Raw genomic sequence first — 22,510 nt, 5'->3', positions numbered from 1 at the left:
GTTGATCATCTTTTCATGTGCCTATTGGTCATTTCTTTGTATTCTTTGTAGAAATGTCTTTTTGGGTCTTCTGCCTATTTTTTGATTGGGTTGTTTTTGTTGTTGTTATTATTTAGTTGTATGAGCTATTTGTATCTTTTGGAAATTAAGCCCTTGTGGGTTGCATCATTTGGAAATATTTTCCTCCATTCCATAGGTTGTCTTTTCATTTTGCTCATGTTCTCCTTTGCTGTGGAATTGATTAGGTCCAATCTAGGTTGTTGTTGTTTAATTTGTTTGTTTTTTTTTGTGTTTTTAAAAAGAATGCACTCCTGTATCCCATGTGCACGCAAAAGCTAATTTTAAAGTGATAAAATATTTTTATTTGTAAATATAGCATGACTGGGAGAGGTAAAGCTATTTTGTCCTAAAAAATCAGTACAGTGAGGAAAGCAGTTAATTTGGGGGTCACAATTTTTGCATATGTGATTAATATCTACTGAAGCCATGCTTTAGTGATTTATGGCTTTTTTAATCAGAAAAGGACCTTAGAAATCATTCATCTTTTGTTCCATAGTCTATGTGATGCCATTAATTAGCTCAGACATGTGACTTGGGCCCTACCCTTCAGGAGACAAAGTGATTTTGAAGTGAGAAGAGAGAACAGGGTCTGCTGGGGAGAACTGATATGACTAAGATGGTGTAGACACATTCTGTTTATCGTGGATGCTGGGTGCAGATTTTTGCAGCTGGGTCTGTGTCAGGTGCTAGGCAGTGAGTCATATCAGAGTCAAGTGGGCAGGCTCCTGGAGAGGCTATGTGCTGACCCCACCCAGATCACTTGATCCAGGCTCCCTGGTGCCACCTGGTTCATGGAGCAAATTTGTCCTCTGCATCAACTAGACACACTGGGCTCCACCTTTTAGTTCTTTTACTAAAACCCCCAAGTGATACAGTTAAATTTTTTTCTAGTTTATCTTCCTATACCATATTCTTCTCATTGGAAGAAACTCTTAGACTTGGCCTCATCTCATCTTTTCCATAAAAGTATTTATTAAAGATGAATTCACAAGTAAGCTAACTTAAATGTCCTATAGAACACTACTGAGATGGTATTAACTTTTAACAAACATAATTTAGGTTTTATAGGTAGCATTTTGGAGTTTATAGGAAACTATAGATTCCAGGAGTTTTTAGATTCTCTACTGGTCATATAACTTATCTTGATAAAGATCTTGGGTCAAAAAACAGATGCCTGAGATTGGAAACTATTTATAAAATGAGAATGTAGAAATTGTTGAAATTGAGACCAAATGTAACTAAATTCAAAAACATTTTTATTTTATAAGCAACAAACAAAGAAAACCCCCTTAAGCTCAAAGTGATTAGTGATTGTGATACCATCAGAGTTTCCTTGGTACCTGTCTCACTGTAACAAAGCATTGAAATGGTGTACATTGTACAAATTGATAAATTTGAAAGTACATTTTTCAGAGAGGGAGAGAGGACTTATGTGCATGCTGGTTAAAAAAGAGGGCATGACTCACTCTGCAATAGTTTTTATACCCCACAATGTGGCCTGAGTGGAGACCCAATTTGATCTTCTGATTGGTCTTAAGCAGGATACCTTATTTGCATAGGGAACAGGTTATATGGTGGCCTGGTGCAACATTCCTTCCCTAGTAGGGGGTGAGCAGCCCAGACTGGTCAAGGTCGGGGAAGGGGCATTACAGTGAGACATAGCCAGAGGCTTTGGGTTTAAGCTCCTCAAGGAGATTGCAAATAAGTACATTATAGGGAAAGTTAGAAGTGGGGAGATGCTGGGGGGAAAACTGAGCAAGGCTGGGAGGATAGAGGATGGATTCTGGGGCTTGGGGAGGATTAGAGTTCCGTCAGCATCAGAGAATGGTCATCAGGAAGCTGACACTTGAGCAAATATCTGAAGAAAAGTGAGAATATTGAGGACGGGTTAAGATTTTCATGGAGGAGGTGTAAAATGGTTGTTTCATTGTGTGGAGCATGAAGTGACTCAGGAAATGTGTGCAGATTACTGGGCCCTTGAATGATGGATTCATGGGTGTAAATTTGATGTTAGACAAATTAGAATGTGTGTAGAGTGTGTGTGTGTGTGTGTGTGTGTGTGTGTGTGTGTGAGTGTGTGTGTGTGTCTATGTGTCTATTCCCATCCAGTTACATGCGGCAGACATGAATGTAGTAGGAAGAAAGTTGGATAGAATAAGAATTGTGGGTATAATGAAGTTGGAGATGGTCAAAAATTTGAGAATGTGATTCTACTGATTATCCATAAAATTTACACTGGGTACAGAAGGAAGAACAGCTTATCATGGGCATGATAACCAGAGATGGGAACAGTCAAGGGATTACTGGAAGCCTTCTTGGTGCTACTGGTAAGCTCCCTGACACTCATGGACTACCTGATGGATTCCGTACCTGATACAGGGTTCTAGAGATAGGTTATCCCTTTAAAGTGGCACTGTAGATCTCTAGGGCACACACCATCTTATGAGATCCTCATTTTTCAGATGAGGTAATTAAAAATGAAGTTAAATTTGGGCTGGTTCTCCCTAACTCTCTGGATCAATCATATTAAGAAAAGGTGATAAGAGAGTTTGCATTGTGGCTCAGTGGGTTAAGAACCCAACATAGTCTCTGTGATGATGTGGGTTTGGTCCCTGGCCTTGCTCAGTGGGTTAAGGATCTGGGCATTGCTATAAGATGCAGTGTAGGTCACAGATGTGGCTCAGATCTGGTATTGCTCTGACTGTGGGATAGGCTGAGGCTGAGGCTCTGATTCAACCCCTGGCCTGGGAATGCACATAAAAAGAAAAATAAAAGGTGTTATGTATGAAGCCTATAAGCTGTTATATAGATATAACTATTATTCAATGAACAGGGGCCCTGAACACATACAGTGTGTAATTTCATAAATGATCCAAGGCAGAGTAGTAATAAGTCTTCTGTGTCCTCAAACATAAGGCTGAAAATGAACTATGAATTTAGAGAGGTGTTTTATTTCCATGCTTATTAATCTGATTTTCATAGACATTCAAAGGAGCTCTGTGTGAATACAAGAAAAATAAAGCTATTAGAAATAGCATGTTTTAATTTCTGGTAACATCATTTTTCTTTAAAAGAGAATAGATCCTGATATCTTATTTCATGGGCTTTAAAACACAAACTGGCTTGTAACTGAAATTTTAGTATACTTATATTCAATTTCAGAAATAAAGCATGATGTATTTTCCATATATGTGTAAAATAGTAGACTATGTATTTGTCATGGAGAACAGAAAGCCTAGTCCAGTAATCAAAGTCCAGTATGAGTTAGAAGTTTCTCTAGGTAAGATTCTGAAAGGAGGAAATTAAAAGTCATTAAAAGGGTTCAAATATTAAATTATAAGCTGATAAAGAGCTCCCTCTACCCCAGATGTCCTTTCCAACTTTCATTCATAATCTTTCTGTTCCAATTAAGCACAGTGACTCAGTGCTCCATGTGCTGAGATGAGCCATTGCTGAGAGTGAATTATGTCAGTGTTATCTCTGGGATAGAAAGCCCTGGACTCTAGCACACCAGGTGTCATAACAGTAGGTGTAATAACTGAAGCTGCCCTTCCCAATAGTTATTTTCTCCCATCTTCCCTACTTTGAGTTAGTGGACACAATGCATTTGTCCACAAGCTTGGGTAACTTCTCTTAATTACCTATGTAATTGGCAGCTTTAAATAGGAATTTTAAAAATAACTGGGTATGGCAGCTAAACTGGCCTCTCTGTGAGCATTTAAAGAATGAGAGTGGACAAGTGAGAGGTGGTTCATCCTGTGATCATGCATGTATCTTAAATCAGGGCAGAAAAGCAGGAATTGTCACTGGAAGCATCTCATCCATTCCCATAGTAATGAAGGACATCAGTTATACTTTATTTCTCAATGCTTCTTCCTGCAGAGCTGCCCCATTTAATTGATGCCAGTGACAGAGGCTTCCTGAACTTTGCTGGGGAGTCAGTTCTGGGCTAACATGCCTCACAGTTTCCTGTTCAACCTCATTTCATTCCAACTATGCTTAAGAAAGACAAAAAATTACTTACTTCCTTCTTTCCTTTTGTGAGTCTTTCCAGAAACTCTATGCAACTCTAGAGAAGATCTGATTTTTTTTATGGCTGCCCCTATGGAATGTGGAAGTTCCCAGGCCAGGGATCAAATCTGAGCTGTATCTGCAACATATGCTGCAGCTGCAGCAATGCTGAATCTTTCATAATGTACTGCACTGGGCTAGGGATCAAACCCTTGCTTCTGCAGCAACTTGAGCCACTGCAGTTGGATTCTTAATCCACTGTACCACAGCAGGAACTCCAAGATTTGATTTTAAGATTTGTTTGTTTGTTTTAATGATTTTTATGTTTTCCATTGTAGTTGGTTCTGTAAATTTCTACTGTACACTCCTATATCAAAACTTTAGGGTAACTGCAAACCAAAAATCTGCAATTGATACACACAGAAATAAGAAAAATCAACTCAAATACAACACTAAAGATATTTATAAAAACAAAAGAAGAGAGAACAAGAGAAGAAGGGAAGAAAAAAGAGCAAAATAAATCCAAAACAATTAATAAAATGTCAAGAAGAACATACATATCAATAATTACCTTAAATGTAAATGGAATAAATGCCTCAACCAAAAGACAGAGACTGTCTGAATGGATACAAAAATAAGATCTCTATATATGCTGTCTTCAAGAGACCTACTTCATTTCTAGGGACACATACAAATTGAAAATGAGAGGATGGAAGAAAATATTCCATGAAAATGAGAATTAAAAGAAAGCTGGAGTAGCAATACTCCTATCAGAAAAAATAGACCTTAAAATAAAGAATATTATAAGAGACAAGGAATGATCAAGGATCATGATCAAAGGATCAAACCAAGAAAAAGATATAACAATTGTAAATATATGAGCACCCAACATAGGATGACCTCAGTATATGAGGCAACTGCTAACAGCCATAAGATGAGAAACTGACAATAACACAACAATAGTGAGAGACTTTAACTCCACACTTATAGCAATGGACAGTTCATCCAGACAGAAAATCAGCAAGGAAACACAGGCCCTCAATGAAACATTAGACCAGATGGATGTAATAGATATTTATAGGACATTCCATTCAAAAGCAGCAGAATACACATTCTTCTCAAGTGCACACAGAACATCTTCTAGGATTGATCTCATTCTGGGCCACAAATCAAGCCTCAATAACTTTAAGAAAACTGAAATCATATCAAGGACCTTTTCTGACCACAATGCTATATGACTGGAAATCAACAACTTGAAAAAACTGCAAAAAACACAAACACGTGGAGACTAAACAACATGCTACTAAACAACCAATGGATCACTGAAGAAATCAAAGAGGAAGTTAAAAAATACCTAGAAGAAAATGACAATAAAGATAAGACACTTCAAACCTATGGGATGTAGCAAAAGCCGTTCTAAGAGGCAAGTTTATATCAATACAAGTCTACCACAGAAAACAAGAAAAAGCTCAAATAAACAACCTAACTTTACATCTAAGGCAGCTAGAGAGAGAACAGACAAGACCTAAAGTTAGCAGAAGAAAAGAAATCATAAAGATCAGAGCAGAAATCAATGAAATGGAAATGAAGAAAACCATAGAAAAGATCAATGAAACTTAAAGCTGATTCTTTGAAAAGATCAACAAAACTGATGAATCCTTAGCCAGACTTATCAAGAAAAAAAGAGAGAGGACTCATATCAATAAAATTAGAAATGAGAAAGGAGAAGTAACAATGGACATCACAGAAATGCAAAGGAGCATAAGAGACTACTGCATGCAACTATATGCCAATAAAACAGACAACCTAGAAGAAATGGACAAATTCTTGGAAAAGTACAATCTTCCAATACTAAACCAAGATGAAATAGAAAAGATGATCAGATCAGTCACAAGTACATAAATTGAAACTGTGATTAAAAACTTCCAACAAACAAAAGTCCAGGACCAGATGGCTTCATAGGCAAATTCTATCCAACCTTTGGAGAAGACATAACACCTACTCTTCAGAAACTATTCAAAAAAATTGCAGAGGAAGGAAAATTTCCAAACTCATTCTATGAGGCCACCTTTACCTTGATACCAAAACCAAAGGTACCATGAAAAAAGAAAATTATAGGCCAATTTCACTGATGAACATAGATGCAAAAATCTTCAGCAAAATACTGGCGAACCAAATCCAACAATACATTAAAAGGATTGTACATCATGATCAAGTGGGATTTATCTCAGGGATGCAAGTGTTCTTCCATATCTGCAAAGCAATCATTCTGATATACCACGTTAACAAACTTAAGAATAAAAACCATATGATCCTCTCAATAGTTTCAGAAAAAGACTTTCACAAAATCCAACACCCATTTCTGATAATAACCCTTCAGAAGATGGGCATTTTGGGAAATTACCTAAACATAATAAAGGCCATATATGACAAACCCACAGCTAACATAATTTTCAATGGTGAAAAGCTGAAAGAATTGCTGCTGAGATCAGCAACAAGAGAAGGGTGTCTGCTCTCACCACTATTCAACATAGTTTTAGAAGTCCTAGCCATGGCAAACAGAGAAGAAAAAGAGACAAAATTAATAAATTGGAAAGGAAAATTAAAACTATCACTATTTGCAGATGACATGATACTATACCTAGAAAATCCTAATGATGCTACCAGAAAACTGTTAGAGCTCATCAATGAATTTGGCAGTCACAGGATACAAAATTAATACACAGAAATTGACTGCATTTCTATATACTAACAATGAAAGATCAGAAAGAGAAATCAGGGAAACCCATTTGCCATCACATCCAAAAGATTAAAATACTTCAGAATAAACCTACTTAAGGAGACAAAAGATCTGTACTCTGAAAAGTGTAAGACACCAATGAAAGAAAACAAAAATGACACAAACAGATGGGAAGATGTACCATGCTCTTGGATTGGAAGAATCAATACTATAAAAATGAATATGCTACCCAAGGTATTCTACAGATTTAATGCAATACATATCTAAAGTACCAAGGACATTTTTTTCACCAAACTAAAAGAAAATATCTTAAAGTTTGTTTTGAAGCACAAAAGACAAAGAATAGCCAAAGACATACTGAGAAGGAAAAATTGAGCTGGAGGAATCAGGCTCCCTGACTTCAGACTATACTACAAAGCTACAGTCATCAAAATCATATGGTACTGGCACAAATACAGAAATGTTTATCAGTGGAACAGGATAGAAAGCCCAGAATTAAACCCACACACCTACAGTAAACTAATTTATGACAAAGGAGGCAAGAATATACAATGGAGAAAACATAGCCCATTCAATAAGTGGTTCTTGGAATACTGGACACACAAGTAAAAGGATAAAATTAGAACACTTTCTAACACCATACATAAAAATAAACTCAAAATGGGTTAAAGACCTAGATATAAGACCAGCTACTATAAAACTCTTATAGGAAAATGTAGGCCAAACAGTCTCTCACATAAACCGCAGGAATATTTTCTCAGATCCATCTCCTATAGTAATGTCAATAAGAACAAAAATAAACAAATGGGGCTTAAGTAAACTTAGAAGTTTCTGTACAGCAAAGGAAACCCTAAGCAAAACAAAAAGAGAACCCACAGAACTGGAGAAAATATTTACAGATGAAGTGACTTACAAGGTATTAATCTCCAAAATTTATAAACACCTTCTTCAGCTCAATACCAAAAAAACAAACAACCCATCAAAAAATGGTCAGAAGATCTAAACAAATAGTTCTCCAAAGACATACAGTTGGCCAAAAAACACATGAAAAGATGTTCAACATCACTCATTATTAGAGAAATGCAAATCAAAACCACTATGAGGTACCACCTTACACCAGTCAGAATGGCCATCATCAAAAGGTCTACAAACAATAAATGCTGGAGAGGGTGTGGAGAAAAGGGAACCCTCAGACACTGTTGGTTGTAATGTAAATTGGTGCAACCACCATGGAAAAAAGTATGGGGATTCCTTAGAAAACTAAAAACAGAATTACCATTTGATCCAGCAATCCCACTGCTCAGCATCTATCCATAGAAATCAATGACTCGAAAAGATACGTGTACTCCAATGTTCATTTCAGCACTCTTTACAACAGTGAAGACATGGTAACAACCTAAATGTCCATAAACTGAGGAGTTACTAAAGAAGAAATGGTACATATACACAATGGAATATTACTCAGCCATCAAAAGGAAAGAAATAATGGCATTTGCAGCAACATGGATGGACCTAGAAATTATCATGCCAAGTGAAGTAAGTCAGACAGTGAGACACCAACTTCATATGCTACAACTTAAATGTGGAATCTAAAAAAAAGACATAAAAGGAGTTCCCGTTGTGGCACAGTGGAAACAAATCTGACTATAAACCATGAGGTTTGCAGTTTGGACCCCTGGCCTAACTCAGTGGGTTGAGGATCTGGCGTTGCCCTGTGCTGTGGTGTAGGTTGCAGAGGCGGTTCAGATCTGATGTTGCTGTGGCTGTGGCATAGGCTGGTGGCTACAGCTCTGATTAGACTCCTTGCCTAGGAACATCCATATGCCATGGGTGCAGCCCTAAAAAGACAAAAAGAGAAAAATAAATAAACAAAAATTTTACAAGGACACAATGAACTTCTTTGCAGAACAGATATGGACTCACGGACTTTGAAAATCTTATGGCTTCCAAATGAGACAGGTTGGTGGTTGTTGATGAGTTGGGTTTGGGGGATGGAAATGCTATAAAATCGGGTTGTGATGATCATTGTACAACTATAAATGTAGTAAAATTCATTGAGTATTTAAAAGAAAAGTCTTTTGTAATGATCTAAAAGAAAAAAAGAAAAGAAAAACTTCCAGTTCTTTCTTGCTTTGGGATCCAATGAATTCAAGAAGATACTCAGAAGATAAAATAAACTTTTAGAAGATTGTTACCTCTGCAACTACTTATGGATGTATTTTTTTCTAACACTGCACTACTAAAATGGAATATAGAAATAATCTAGATATTCCACTGCTAATACTCCTTTGCAACCGTCAGATGTCCCAATCTCAAATTTTTGAGTTCACAGAAACTGCCTCATCTTTCTTTTTAATGAATTTTACAAATCTTATAAATTTGTATTTATAAAATATAGACGAAAAAAAGAGCCAACCTGAGTTCCAATGATAGATCTGCCAGTTAATGGCCATATAACTTTGGAAACGTTATTTTAACCCATCTGTGTCTCAGTTTCTCACCTTCAATGGATAATAATAGTACCTACCCAATAATTATGTTATAAAGATTAGAAACTGATTCAAATATTTTAAACATTTGGCATAAAGATACCTGTCTTCATCCCTTCTTTCACCTGTTATTAGAGCTATATGTAAATCTGGCAATAGCTTTTATTAGCTATTACCATGTGGATTACATGTATAGGCAGGGACCATTATGCCCCAGGTATTTTATATCAATGTGATAATCAAAACAAAAAAAATGAAAAGATTCATAATTTCATTAAATCTATAGATCAAAATGTTTTTATTTAACCCAGAGTAATATTTAATGTTTTTAATTTTAGCAGCACTTTTTTTTTTTCATGACGTTCTGGGACAGCAGATGACATTCATCAAACACAATTTTTTTGGTTTATGCTGCCTTCCATTCACTATGTAGTGAGAATTATTTTAGGAAATGTACAGTATGAAGGGAAAGGAGAAGGAAATCCTCTCCTTCAGATCATAGACATTGTTCTGGGGTATCACATTCCCAGATGTAAGAGCTGTTTTAACTAGGGAACCCATTTTTGCTCCTGATTGGAATATCACAATGCTCAAAGTTCAACCTTACTGTCATGTTCACTTGTTGAGTTTTTAAATCATATTACCCCTTTCCTTCTGTCAATTCTGATTGATTTCTCTCACAGAATTAAACTTCTCTGTGATCTTTACTCTCCAGAAGCCTTAGTGGAAAGCGAGGTTGGTGAGCCTAGACTTCAAACACTCCCATGCTGGAAACTACACACTGTAGCCAATAATCTGTTGAGTGCCTGCTATGTTTTAGTTTATTGTTCATTCCTTTATATGTTTTGTTGGTAATGTGGTGGTTACTTTTCTATGTCAACTTGACTGGGCCACATGTTACCCAGGTAATGAGTCAAGACTTACTAAGGGTGTGTCTGTGAGGCTGTTTCTGGATGAGGCTAACATTTGGATTGGAGGACAATTGAAAGAAGATGCCTTCCTCAATGTGGATGGCCTCATTCAGTCAACTGAAGACCTGAGCAGAACAGAAAGGTTGAGTCAGAGGAACTTGGCCTGTCTGCTGAGCTGGAACATGGGTTTCTCTTGCCCTTGAACTTGGGCTAGAATTTATACCACTAGTTCTCCTGGTTTTTAGGATCTTTGGACTCGGGCTAGAGCTGTACCATTGGCTCTGTGGGGTTTCCATTAGGCCAACTGCAGATCTTAGGACATCTCAGCCTCCATAATGATGTGGACCAATTCCAGATGATAGATTTCCATTATATATGTGCATGTGAGTGTAAACACACAGTTGGCCTTTGAACAACACGTGTTTGAACTGCAAGGGTCCACTTCTGTGTGCATTCTTTTCAATAATAAACACTATAGTGCTACACAATCCATGTTTGGTTGAATCCATGGATCACAAACCATAGATTTAGAGGGCTAATTGTAGGGCTTGAGCACCTGAATTTTGGTATCCCTGGGGGCTGCTGAATCAAATCCCTATGGTTACCAAGGGATAACTCTGTCTATACAGATGGATAGATAGATAGATAGATAGATAGATAGATAGATAGATAGATAGATAGATAGATAGATAGATAAATGGATGGATGATAGATAGATAGATGATAGATGGATAGTGATATTGATATCTCCCATTGGCTTTGTTTTACGAGATCTCTCACTAATATAGATAGGCAGTGTTTTAGCAAGTTGGATAATATAATTTGCTTTACAAAATAGAAAATTGGAGTTTCTTCAGAAAAGATATAATCCTAAATTCACTCAACAAACAGTTGGGAGATCTGGAATTTCATCTCAGTTTTCCACGATTACAAATCTCACACTGTATCTACTTCATATCAGCTACACAAAAAGTAAGAGGAGAGTCTGAAACCAGTCCTGTGTTTACTCTAAGATATGGCAACTCAGAATGTATTTGCCTACTTAAGACTGATGGCTGCTGAGAAGTCACACACACCCCTGCTCACATGGCCAGGCTTCTCTCCTGAGTCCCGCTGCCTGCATCTCCATAGGTGTACACCAGCTCAAGGCTGAAAGAACAAAACCAGTTTATCATGTATTGCCTTTTATTCATGCAGTTTATTTCCATCCTCAGAAATAGATAAGAACTAGTACCATGTATTCTTCATTCTATTGAATTCCCATTGAATCTTCAGGACTCAAATTCTTAAATAATTACATGGCTTAGTATAAAAATTGTGGTAGAACCTTTTTATGGAAAATTTTTATGAAAAAATAACTAATTAAGGGCACCGTCCTTCCAACAGATTGTTATGGTAAACAGAACGCCTGTGAGTCTAAATATAATATCAAGACCTATGAATCTTCCCTCTACTTCTATTCTTAGAATTCCATCTTGGTGGGGTGTAGCACAATAGACCCATTTCCTGTTTATTTTTGTTAATGAAACATGTATTTTTTTCATTGAGGAGAAATTAGTGTTCCTTTTTTATTTTCTGTTTTGTCAGACTAATTTAATATCTTTAATTTTCATGACCCTATATACTGGATCTGTATTATTTTGTTTTCATTTCTGATGGACAATATTTGAAGTCTGCCTTGAAATAATCTTGCATTTGCACTGCAATCCCTTTTGCAAAGTTTATTTGATCTGTTTTGGGCTGGCTTCCAGGACAGCTATTTAAGCATCTTGTTGCTAGGTTTTATTGCCTCCTGACCTTAATTCATTTTCATATAGATGCTCTCCAGTTATGTTTAAAAGGGATCAAGGATGTTTTAAAACTAAGAACTCCCCTTTTGAGGGACCCTCCCACTATTATATATGCAATCTTTTCATCTTTAAAAGTAGAAATAAACCAAAAAGCCACGTTAATATGCCTCTTCTTTTTGTCAGCACAGACTCACTCTAAAAGCCATTACCACTCAACTAAGTTCTGTGTAGCTCTTGTTCTCTTCAATTGCTATCCCCCCCCCTTTTTTTGGCATACTCTCTTGCTGTGTCCTAATCCCACTCTTAGGGATATTTTATCATGTCACCTGCTTTCTAAGTTCACTCCCTTGTGAGCTAGTCGGGCATGACAAAGGGAAACTACTTCATAGTTTTGCTACCTAATTCTGACACCTTTTTTTTCAAAGAGGTTTCTTAAAAATGCTTTCACTTCCTATCAGATCTGAAGGAAGGAATATCTCAAAGAGGAGCCCTTAAGCACTTGCCAATTAAATCTGGGCCATTTCCTATAATATTTTTGAGCTCCCTTTGAAGAAGGATTTCTCTGTGTCTCACATCTGTTAAATTTCACTCTTTATATTGCTATTTATGCCCCTACGAGGCTTGTGACCTCTGAATATTTTTTTTTTGAGATGGATTTCCCTAGCACCTATGGCTTCGATTTTGATTTTTTCAGTCTTTTCTGTATGAGAATGAGGGAAGAAAGGGTATATTATGCTATATACCAGACTAAAAAGAAAGATGATATATAGCATAATATAGTTTAACAACTACTCAAACCTTACAGAAAATATAGAAAAATGTGTACATCACTTCTGAAAAGGGCCTCAGCACAGGAAAAGGAAATGCAGAAGGAATAACTGATTAGAGTATTTATTTCTTAAAATTGTTTTAGACTCCTAAACCATAGAATATGCCGTTAAATTTGCCTATAATGTATTGTACAATAAATATTCACTTTTGTTAACTGGAATGGTGAAAAGGATTCAATATTTGAAATTCCAAAACAGTATGTGATGATTCCCTATTCTCATAAGGCCAGGAGGAAGTGGCACCTATGCTGAAATTCTTTATCCAATGGAAGAATTCTGTGTCCAATGAAAATATATTGTGAGAATTAAGAAAGAAATTAAGGTATCAGGTGAGGAAATCAGGTGAAAAAAATGAAGAGAATTTGTAGTCAGCAGAACTACCTTAAAATAACTGTTAAAGGGGTTTTCTAAACAGGAATGAAATGATTAAAGAAGGAACTTTGGAACATTAGGGAGGAAAGAGGAACACAGTATGAAAAATTATGGGTAAATGAAATTGACTTTTCTTCTCAAATTTTCAGTTACATTTGGTGATTGAAGCAAAAATTGTTACACTGTCTGATGTAGTTCTAAATTTGTATTAGAAAAAATACTGAATGTATTAGAAAAATACATTTTTTCTAAATGTATTTTAAGGGGGGAAGGTGTAAACATGAAGAGAGGTAAATTTTTACACATTACTTAGACTGGTAAATCAATTGACTGTGATAAGTTATGCATATATAGTACTACACCTGGAGCAACCACTAAAAAAAACTGTAAAAGACATGCAATAAAAATACTACAGATAAATGAAAATGGAATTCTAAAAATGTTCAAGTAAACTATAGGAAAGCAGGAACAAAAACAGAGAAATGAAAACCTAAGGACAAATATTAAACAAACAAAAATGGTGGATGTAAACCTGTACATATCTATTATCACATTAAGTGTAAATGGTCTAAAAGCACCAACTATAGACAGAGGAGGATTATCGGAGAGAATTGAAAAGCATGACCCAGATATATGCTGCCTTCAAGAAACTGACTTCAATTATAATGCTATAGACAGTTTAAAAGTTAAATAATGGGAAAAGATATGCCATGCAATCATTAATCAAAAAAACCAAAGTGGCAATATTAAATTTCAGAACAAAGAACTGTGAGAGATAGATACTGTATAATGATAAAAGAGTTTCTGCCAAGAAAAGATAACAATCCTTAATATGTAAGCACCAAAAAAAGAGCTACAAAATATGTGGAGAAATAGTCAAAGCTATAAATGTGGTTGGAAACTTTAATAATATTTTCTCAATAATTGATACAATAATTAGGAAAAAATCAGCAAGGCTATAGAACCCAATATCAACTAACAGAATCAATATTTATAGAACACTCTAACAACAGTGAAACACACAAAATTTTCCGATCCCACATAATGTATACCAAGATTTACTGTATCTGGGGCCATAAAGCAAAACTCATAAAATCTAAAAAAAAATTGCTAACATACAGATAGTGTTTTTAACTGCAACCAAATCAAACAAGAAATCATTAAACAACTTCTAAATAATCCATGTGTGAAAGAGGAAGTGTCAAGATAATGAAAATTAAAATACAACACATAAAAATTTGCGGGATGTGGTTAACAATAGTGAAATTTAAAGTATTCAATGAATGGGTTACAAAAGAAAGATTTCAATTAGTTACTGAAATTCCGACCTCAAGATAAAATAATGGAAATCACCCAATCAGGACAGCAGACAGAAAATCAAATGAAAAAACATAAAAGCAATATAAGAGACCTATCGGATAATATAAAGCAGGCCAATCTACACATAACAGGAATTCCAGAAGGAAAAGAAAAAGAAAAGAGGATTGAAAATATATTTGAGGAAATTATGGTTGAAAACTTTTCAAATCTAAAGCATACTGATATCAAAATATGGGAAGCACAGAGGGCCCCAAACAAGTTGGCCCCAAACAAGTTGAACCCAAATGGGACCACACCAAGACATATTATAATAAAAATGGCAAAAGTTAAAGATAAAGAGAGGATTTTAAAGGCAGCAAGAGAAAAGCAAAGCATCAATTATAAGGGAACCCCCATAAAGCTATCAGCTTATTTCTCTATAGAAACACTGCAGGCCAGAAGGGAGTGGCAAGATATATTTAAAGTGCTGAAAGGAAAAAAATTTGCAACCTAGAATACTCTATCCAGCAAGAATATCATTTAAAGTAGAAGGGGAAATAAAGAATTTCTCCAACAAACAAAAGCTAAAAGAGTACAGCAATTCTAAACCCATTCTAAAAGAAATACTGAAAGGGCTTCTCTAAATTAAAAGAGAGAGAAAAAAAGATAGAAAAAGAAGAATTAGGATGGAAGAAACCACAATTGGAAAGCAATCACTTAAATAAGCCAACATACAGATCTAAACATGAAGATGTTAAAAAAAGACATCAAAATCATACAATGTGGGGAAGAAAAATATGAAAATAGAGATTGTTTTTTTTTTATTTTAATGATATGTCTGAGCCTATATGACTATCAGGAAAAAGCAAGCAGATATAGGAAGGCTTAACCTGCTAAAAAAACAGGGCAACCACAAATCAAAACCAAACATTACAGTCACAAAAACTGAAAAGTACTCAAAGTATAAAATAAACCATTCAGCCAAAAAAAGAAAAGAGAAACATAGAATCAACCAGAAAACAAGGTTTAAAATGGAAATAAATACATATCTATCAATAATTACCTTAAATGTCAATGGACTGAATTCTCTAATCAAAAGATACAGAGTGGCATATTGAATAAAAAAGCAAAAACCTACAATCTCCTGTCTACAAGAGACTCACTTTAGGGCAAAGGACACATATAGATTTAATGTGAGGGGGTGGGAAAGGATATTTCATGCCAATGGAGAAGACAAGAAAGCAAGAGTTGTAATACTCATATCAGACAAAATAGACTTGAAAACGAAGGCCATAAAGAAAGGCAAAGAAGGACATTATTTAATGGTTAAAGGATCCATTGAAGAAGAGGATATTACAACCTTCAATATGTATGCCCCTAATATAGGAGCACCCAGATACCTCCAACAAATACTAACAGATATAAAAGGAGAAATTGATGGGAATACAATCATAGTAGGAGACTTTAACACCCCACTCACATCACTGGACAGATCCTCTAGACAGAAAATCAATAAGGCAACAGAGATCCTAAAGAACACAATAGAAAAGTTAGACTTAATTGACATTTTCAGGATAGTACATCCAAAAAATATCAGAATATATATTCTTCTCAAGTGCACATGGAACATTCTCAAGAACTGATCACATACTGGGGCACAAAGCTAACCTCAACAAATTTGAGAGTAGAGAACTTATTTCAACTATCTGCTCTGAACACAATGGCATGAGACTAAAAATCAATCACAGGAAAATAAACGAAAAAAAAAAACTAACTACATGGAGACTAAACAACATGCTACTAAAAAACCATAGGTCAATGAGGAAATCAAGAAGGAAATTAAAAAATACCTGGAGACAAATGATAATGAATACACAACCACTCAAAATCTATGGGATGCTGCAAAAGCAGTACCCAGAGGGAAGTTCATAGAAATATAGGCCTTCTTCAAAAAAGAAGAAATATCTCAAATCAACAACTTAACCCACCGCCTAAATGAATTAGAAAAAGAACCACAAACAAAACCTAAAGTCAGCAGAAGGAAGGAAATCATAAAGATCAAAGAGGAAATCAATAAAATAGAGATTCAAAAAATCACTGAAGAAATCAATAAAACCAAGAGGTGGTTCTTCGAAAAGGTAAACTAAATTGAGAAACCTCTGGCTAGACTCACCAAGAAGAGGAGAGAAAAAACCCAAATAAACAAAATAATAAATGAAAAGGGAGAAGTCACAATTGATACTAGAGAAATACAAAAAACCATGAGAGAATACTATGAACAATTCTATGGTAACAAATTTGTCAACCTGGAAGAAACGGATAACTTTCTAGAGACTTGCAGCCTGCCAAAACTGAGTCAAGAAGAAATAGATCAACTGAACAAACTGATCACTAGAAATGAAATTGAATATGTCATAAAAACACTCCTTGCAAATAAAAGTTCAGGACCAGATGGCTTCACAGGTGAATTCTACCAAAACATACAGAGAGGAACTTATATATGTCTACGTTTAACTTTTTCAAAATTTGGAAGAAGAAGCAACATTCCCAAAGACATTCTATGACACCACTGTCACCCTAATTCCAAAACCAGACAAATATAGCACCAAAAAAGAGACCTGTAGGCCAATATCTTTGATGAATATAGATGCAAAAATTCACAACAAAATTTTAGCCAGTTGACTCCAACAACATATCAAAAAGATCGTACACCATAACCAGGTGGGATTCATCCCAGGTGTACAAAGATGGTTCAACATATGCAAATCAATCAACGTCATACACCACATTCACAAAAGAAAAGTCAAAAACCACATGATCATCTCAATAGACGCAGAAAAAGCATTTGACAAAGTCCAACATCCATTCATGATAAAAAGTCTTACCAAAGTGGGTATAGAGGGAACATTCCTTAACATAATCAAAGCCATTTATGATAAACCCACAGCAAATATAATACTCAAAAGAGAAAAGCAGAAAGCCTTCCTACTAAAATCTGGAACAAGACAAGGATGCCCACTCTCACCACTTTTATTCAACATAGTACTGGAAGTCCTAGGCACAGCAATCAGACAAACAAAAGAAATAAAAGGCATCCAAATGGGAAGAGAAGAGGTAAAACTGTCACTGTATGCAGAAGACATGATACTATATGTAGAAAACCCTAAGGACTCAACCCAAAAGCTACTTGAACTGAACAACAAATTCAGCAAAGTAGCAGGATATAAGATTAACATTCAGAAGTCAGTCTCATTCCTGCATACTAACAATGAAATATTAGAAAAGGAATACAAAAATACAATACCTTTTAAAATTTCACCCCCCAAAATCAAAGACCTGGGAATACACCTGACCAAAGAGGTAAAGGACTTATATGCTGAGAACTATAAAACATTCATCAAGGAAATTAAAGAAGATGTAAAGAAATGGAAAGATATTCTACACTCCTGGGTTGGAAAAATTCATATTGTAAAATTGGCTGTACTACCCAAAGTGATCTACAGATTCAATGCAATCCCTATCAAATGACCCATGACATTTTTCACAGAAGTAGAAAAAACAATCCAAAAATTTATGTGGAACCGCAAAAGACCCAGAATTGCCAAAGCAATCCTGAGGAACAAAATGTAAGCAGGAAGCATAACTCTCCCAGACTTCAGGGTATATTACAAAGCCAGAGTAATCAGTGTGGTACTGGCATCAAAACGGACATAGAGACCAATGGAAAAGAATAGAGAACCCAGAAATAAACCCAGACACCTATGGTCAATTAATCTTTGACAAAGGAGGCAAGAACATAAAATGTGAAAAAGACGGTCTTTTCAGCAAGTATTGCTGGGAAACCTGGACTGCTGCATGCAAAGCAATGAAACTAGAATGCACCCTTACTCCACACACCAAAATAAACTCAAAATGGCTTAAAGAATTAAATATAAGACAAGACACCATCAAACTCCTGGATGAGAACATAGGCAAAACATTCTCTGACATTAACCTTACAAATGTTTTCTCAGGTCAGTCTCCCAAAGCAACGGAAATAAAAACAAAAATAAACCAATGGGACCTAATCAAACTGACAAGCTTTTGTGCAGCAAACGAAATCATGAAAAAAAGATAACCTATGGAGTGGGAGAAAATAGTTTCAAATGATGCAACTGACAAGGGCTTAATCTCTAAAATATACAAACAACTTATACAATTCAACAGCAAAAAAGCCAACAACCCAATTGAAAAATCGGAAAAAGACCTGAATGTACATTTCTCCAAAGAAGATATACAGATGGCCAAGAAGCACAAGAAAAAATGCTCAACATCCCTGATCATTAGAGAAATGCAAATCAAAACTACTCTGAGGTACCACCTCACACCAGTCAGAATGGCCAACATTAATAAGTCCACAAATAACAAGTGCTGGAAGGGCTGTGGAGAAAAGGGAACCCTTCTGCACTATTCATGGGAATGTAAATTGGTAAAACCACTAGGAAAACAGTATGGAGGTATCTTAGAAAACTATACATAGAACTACTATATGACCCAGCAGTCCCACTCTTGAGCATATATCCAGACAAAACTTTCACTGAAAAAGACACATGCACCTGCATGTTCATGGCAGCATTATTCACAATAACCAAGACATGGAAACAACCTAAATGTCCATCAACAGATGATTGGATTAAGAAGAAGGGCTAAAATACACAATGGAATACTACTCAGCTATAAAAACGAACAAAATAATACCATTTGCAGCAACATGGATGGAACTAGAGACTCTCATACTGAGTGAAGTAAATCAGAAAGAGAAAGATAAATGCTGTATAATATCACTTGTATCTGGAATCTAATATACAGCACAAATGAACCTTTCCACAGAAAGTAAAATCACAGATTTGGAGAATAGACTTGTGGTGGCCAAGGGGGAGGGAGTGTGGTGGATGGGGAGCTTGAGGTTTAATAAATGCAAACTATTGCTTTTGGAATGGATTAGCAATGAGATCCTGCTGCGTAGCACTGAGAACTCTGTACAGTCACTTTTGATGGAGCAGGATAATGGGAGAAAAAAGAATGTATACATGTATGTGTAAGTGGGTCACCATGCTGTAAAGTAGAAAAAAAATTGTGTTGGTGAAATAACAATTTAAAAAATTTAAAAAATAAAAATAAAATACCAATACACCAAAAACAAAAAGAATGTAGAAAAAGAAGAGCAAAATAAATCCAAGCCAAGGGGAAAAAAAACTAATAAAGATAACAGTCTAAAACAATGAAACTGAAAACAAAACACAAACAATAGAGAAAACAGATACAATAAAGAACTGCTTCTCTGAAATTAAAAATATTGATAAAGCTCTGGTAAGACTGACAAAGAAAAAAAGAAAACACAAATCCTTAATATCAGGAATTAAATTAGTTATCTCTATGAACCACTCAGACCTTAGAAGGATAAAATGGGAATATTACACACCACTCTACACACAAAAATATGACAATTTTGATGACATCCAATTCCTTGGAAAACCAAACTACCACAGCTCACTCAATATAAAACTGGTAATTTGTATAGCATAATTATTATTAATAAAACTGATTTTGAAGAGAAATCTAGAGGTGAAGATGGCTTCACTGAAGAATTTTTCTGCATGTTTAAAGAATTAACACCAATTCTACACAGTGTGTTTTGGGATGTGTGTGTGTCTGTGTGTGTGTGTGTTTGCACTATGTGTGTATATCTTCCACATTTGAAAAAGGCAGAGGGTAGCAGATGACCCTTAAGGATCTTCCTGAAGGTCATCTGTCTTGTAGATGACCATCTATGTTAAATGCATCATCATTTTTTTTTTCATTTTGTAATGATTTTTATTTTTTCCATTATAGTGGTTTACAGTGTTCTGTCAATTTCCTACTGTATAACAAGGTGACCCAGTCACACATGCATGTATACATTCTTTTTTCTCACATTATTATGCTCCATCATAAGTGACTAGATATAGTTCCCAGTGCTATACAACAGGATCTCATTGCTTATCCATTCTAAAGGCAATAGTTTGCATCTACTAACCCCAAATTCCCAATCCATCCCACTCCCTTCCCCTCCCCATTGGCAACCACAAGTCTGTTCTCCATATCTATGATTTTCTTTCTTTTTTTTTTTTTTTTGTCTTTTTGCCTTTTCTAGGGCTGCTCCTGCAGCATATGGAGGTTCCCAGGCTAGGGGTCCAATCGGAGCTACAGCTGCTGGCCTACGCCAGAGCCACAGCAATGTGGGATCCAAGCAGTGTCTGCAACCCACACCGCAGCTCATGGCAATGCTGGATCCTTAACCCACTGAGCAAGGCCAGGGATCTAACCCACAACCTCATGGTTCCTAGTTGGATTTATTAACCACTGAGCCACGATGGGAACTCCCATGATTTTCTTTTCTGTGGAAAGTTTCATTTGTGCCATATTAAATGCATCTTTAAATATACATCAGATGAGGTGGTGGTATCAGTGTACAGTGGCCATGATGCTGGGCTTTCCTAAAGGGTAGAATAACAGAGGGGCATGGCAAAGGAAGTTCTCATTTCAATGAATGTTGCTTCATTTTTGTATAAATTACAAAGTTATATTAAAATGTCTATATTAACTAAACCCTCATTACATGCATTTTTCCACTAAAGTTAATATGAACATACCATTTAACACAGCATAAATAAATAGAAACCATGGTTTTGAATAACATAACTTCTTGATCAGTTGTATTCCAAGTTCTCATCTTTGCTGAGGATTAGATGCCTCCATACTTGCATATTTATAAAGGTTGTATACAAACTATGAATTAGATGTGGTTTTCCTTATTTTTCACCTGCTAGTGCTTAATAATTAAATTATTTTGCTTACATAACCACAAGTGCATATTTTTAAGACAGTCTTCATTTTTTCCCAAAACATTGCTATCGACATTTTATTTTTATTTTTTATTTTTTTTAGGGCTGCCCCCACAGCATATGGAGGTTCCCAGGCTAGGGATCAAATTAAAATCAGGGCTACAGCCACTGGCTTACACCACAGCCACAGCAACACCAGATCCAAGCCGTGTAACCCACTCAGGGAGGCCAGGGATTGCATCCGTAGCCTCATGATTCCTAGTTGGATTTGTTTCCACTACACCAGAATGGGAACTCCACTACTGACATTTTAAACACCACATGTTTTTCTTCCCATGACATCCACATTCCTTATTATTTGCATAACTAGGATTATGCTTTTACAACTCAGTAGAAGAGTAACCTTTAAGAGTGGTTCATAAGTTATGTTTGATTGATTTTTATGCAATTTTTTGATTTATTCTCAAAAACACCCCAACATTTCATTTAGATTTTACCTTCCTAAGATTGAGTAAATTGTGCCCATTCTGGAGAATGTTTTTCAAAGAACTTACTTACATATTTAATTGAGCTGATGGAATTGTTTTTTGATCTATGAAAGAGATGTCAACATTTTAAATTGTGGTGAAATGTAACCCTTGCATGCTGACAAATCCTCGTTTAGAGTGACATAAAGCACTTTAATGGTTTAAAAGCTCTGAAGGGGTTTTATGCCTAACATTATTTCCTCATTTAACTTCCTTTAATATTTTCCCAGGAAGTACTCCAGTGGGACAGAGTGTTGAAGAAACACAAATCAATTTTTAAGTTGCCGGTTATTTAATTTACCACATGTTTCTGTGGTATTCTTATTATTTATAATTAAATTCCCTAGTCTCGTGTATACAGCTTTCTAAGTCCCTCAGTATCCCTCTGCTTTGTTGAAAAGTTCAGTCATATCTGACAACACCGATCTGGCATTTCAATGTGACCAACGTAGACATCACACCCATTTTTCATTAATATATACAAAGAGACATTCAGGAGACAGCAATGCCTTGGGTCTCTGGCACCACTGTCTGGGGCACCCCTGGGTGCGAGGTTCCAAGGATGAGCTTGGGGTCCTTACACTGAGCAACTAGTTTGTCCTGGCTAGTTTTCACTTT

At 35.8% G+C, this 22,510-nt stretch overlaps 1 protein-coding gene across 17 annotated transcripts in view; it reads left to right on the top strand.

The window, feature by feature from the left end:
- The window catches only part of LOC110256746 (uncharacterized), a 437,041-nt gene that overhangs the window by 373,723 nt on the left and 40,808 nt on the right, over positions 1 to 22,510 (top strand). Inside the window, exon 3 of one of the 17 annotated variants that reach the window (XR_014826582.1) lies at positions 2,306 to 2,387. The exons of the other annotated variants lie outside the window; for them this stretch is intronic. The gene's annotated coding sequence lies outside the window, so the exon portion shown is untranslated. The remainder of the gene's footprint in view (positions 1 to 2,305; positions 2,388 to 22,510) is intronic. 17 annotated transcript variants of the gene reach the window in all.

This window comes from Sus scrofa, chromosome 14 (assembly GCF_054392235.1).
Source record: "Sus scrofa isolate SSC_HxYL_T2T_F1_AM1 chromosome 14, Sscrofa_HxYL_maternal_Yorkshire_Landrace_v2.0, whole genome shotgun sequence".
NCBI lineage: Eukaryota > Metazoa > Chordata > Mammalia > Artiodactyla > Suidae > Sus > Sus scrofa.
Note: the sequence above shows the minus strand (reverse complement) of the source record. Positions and strands in the feature narration are given on the sequence as shown.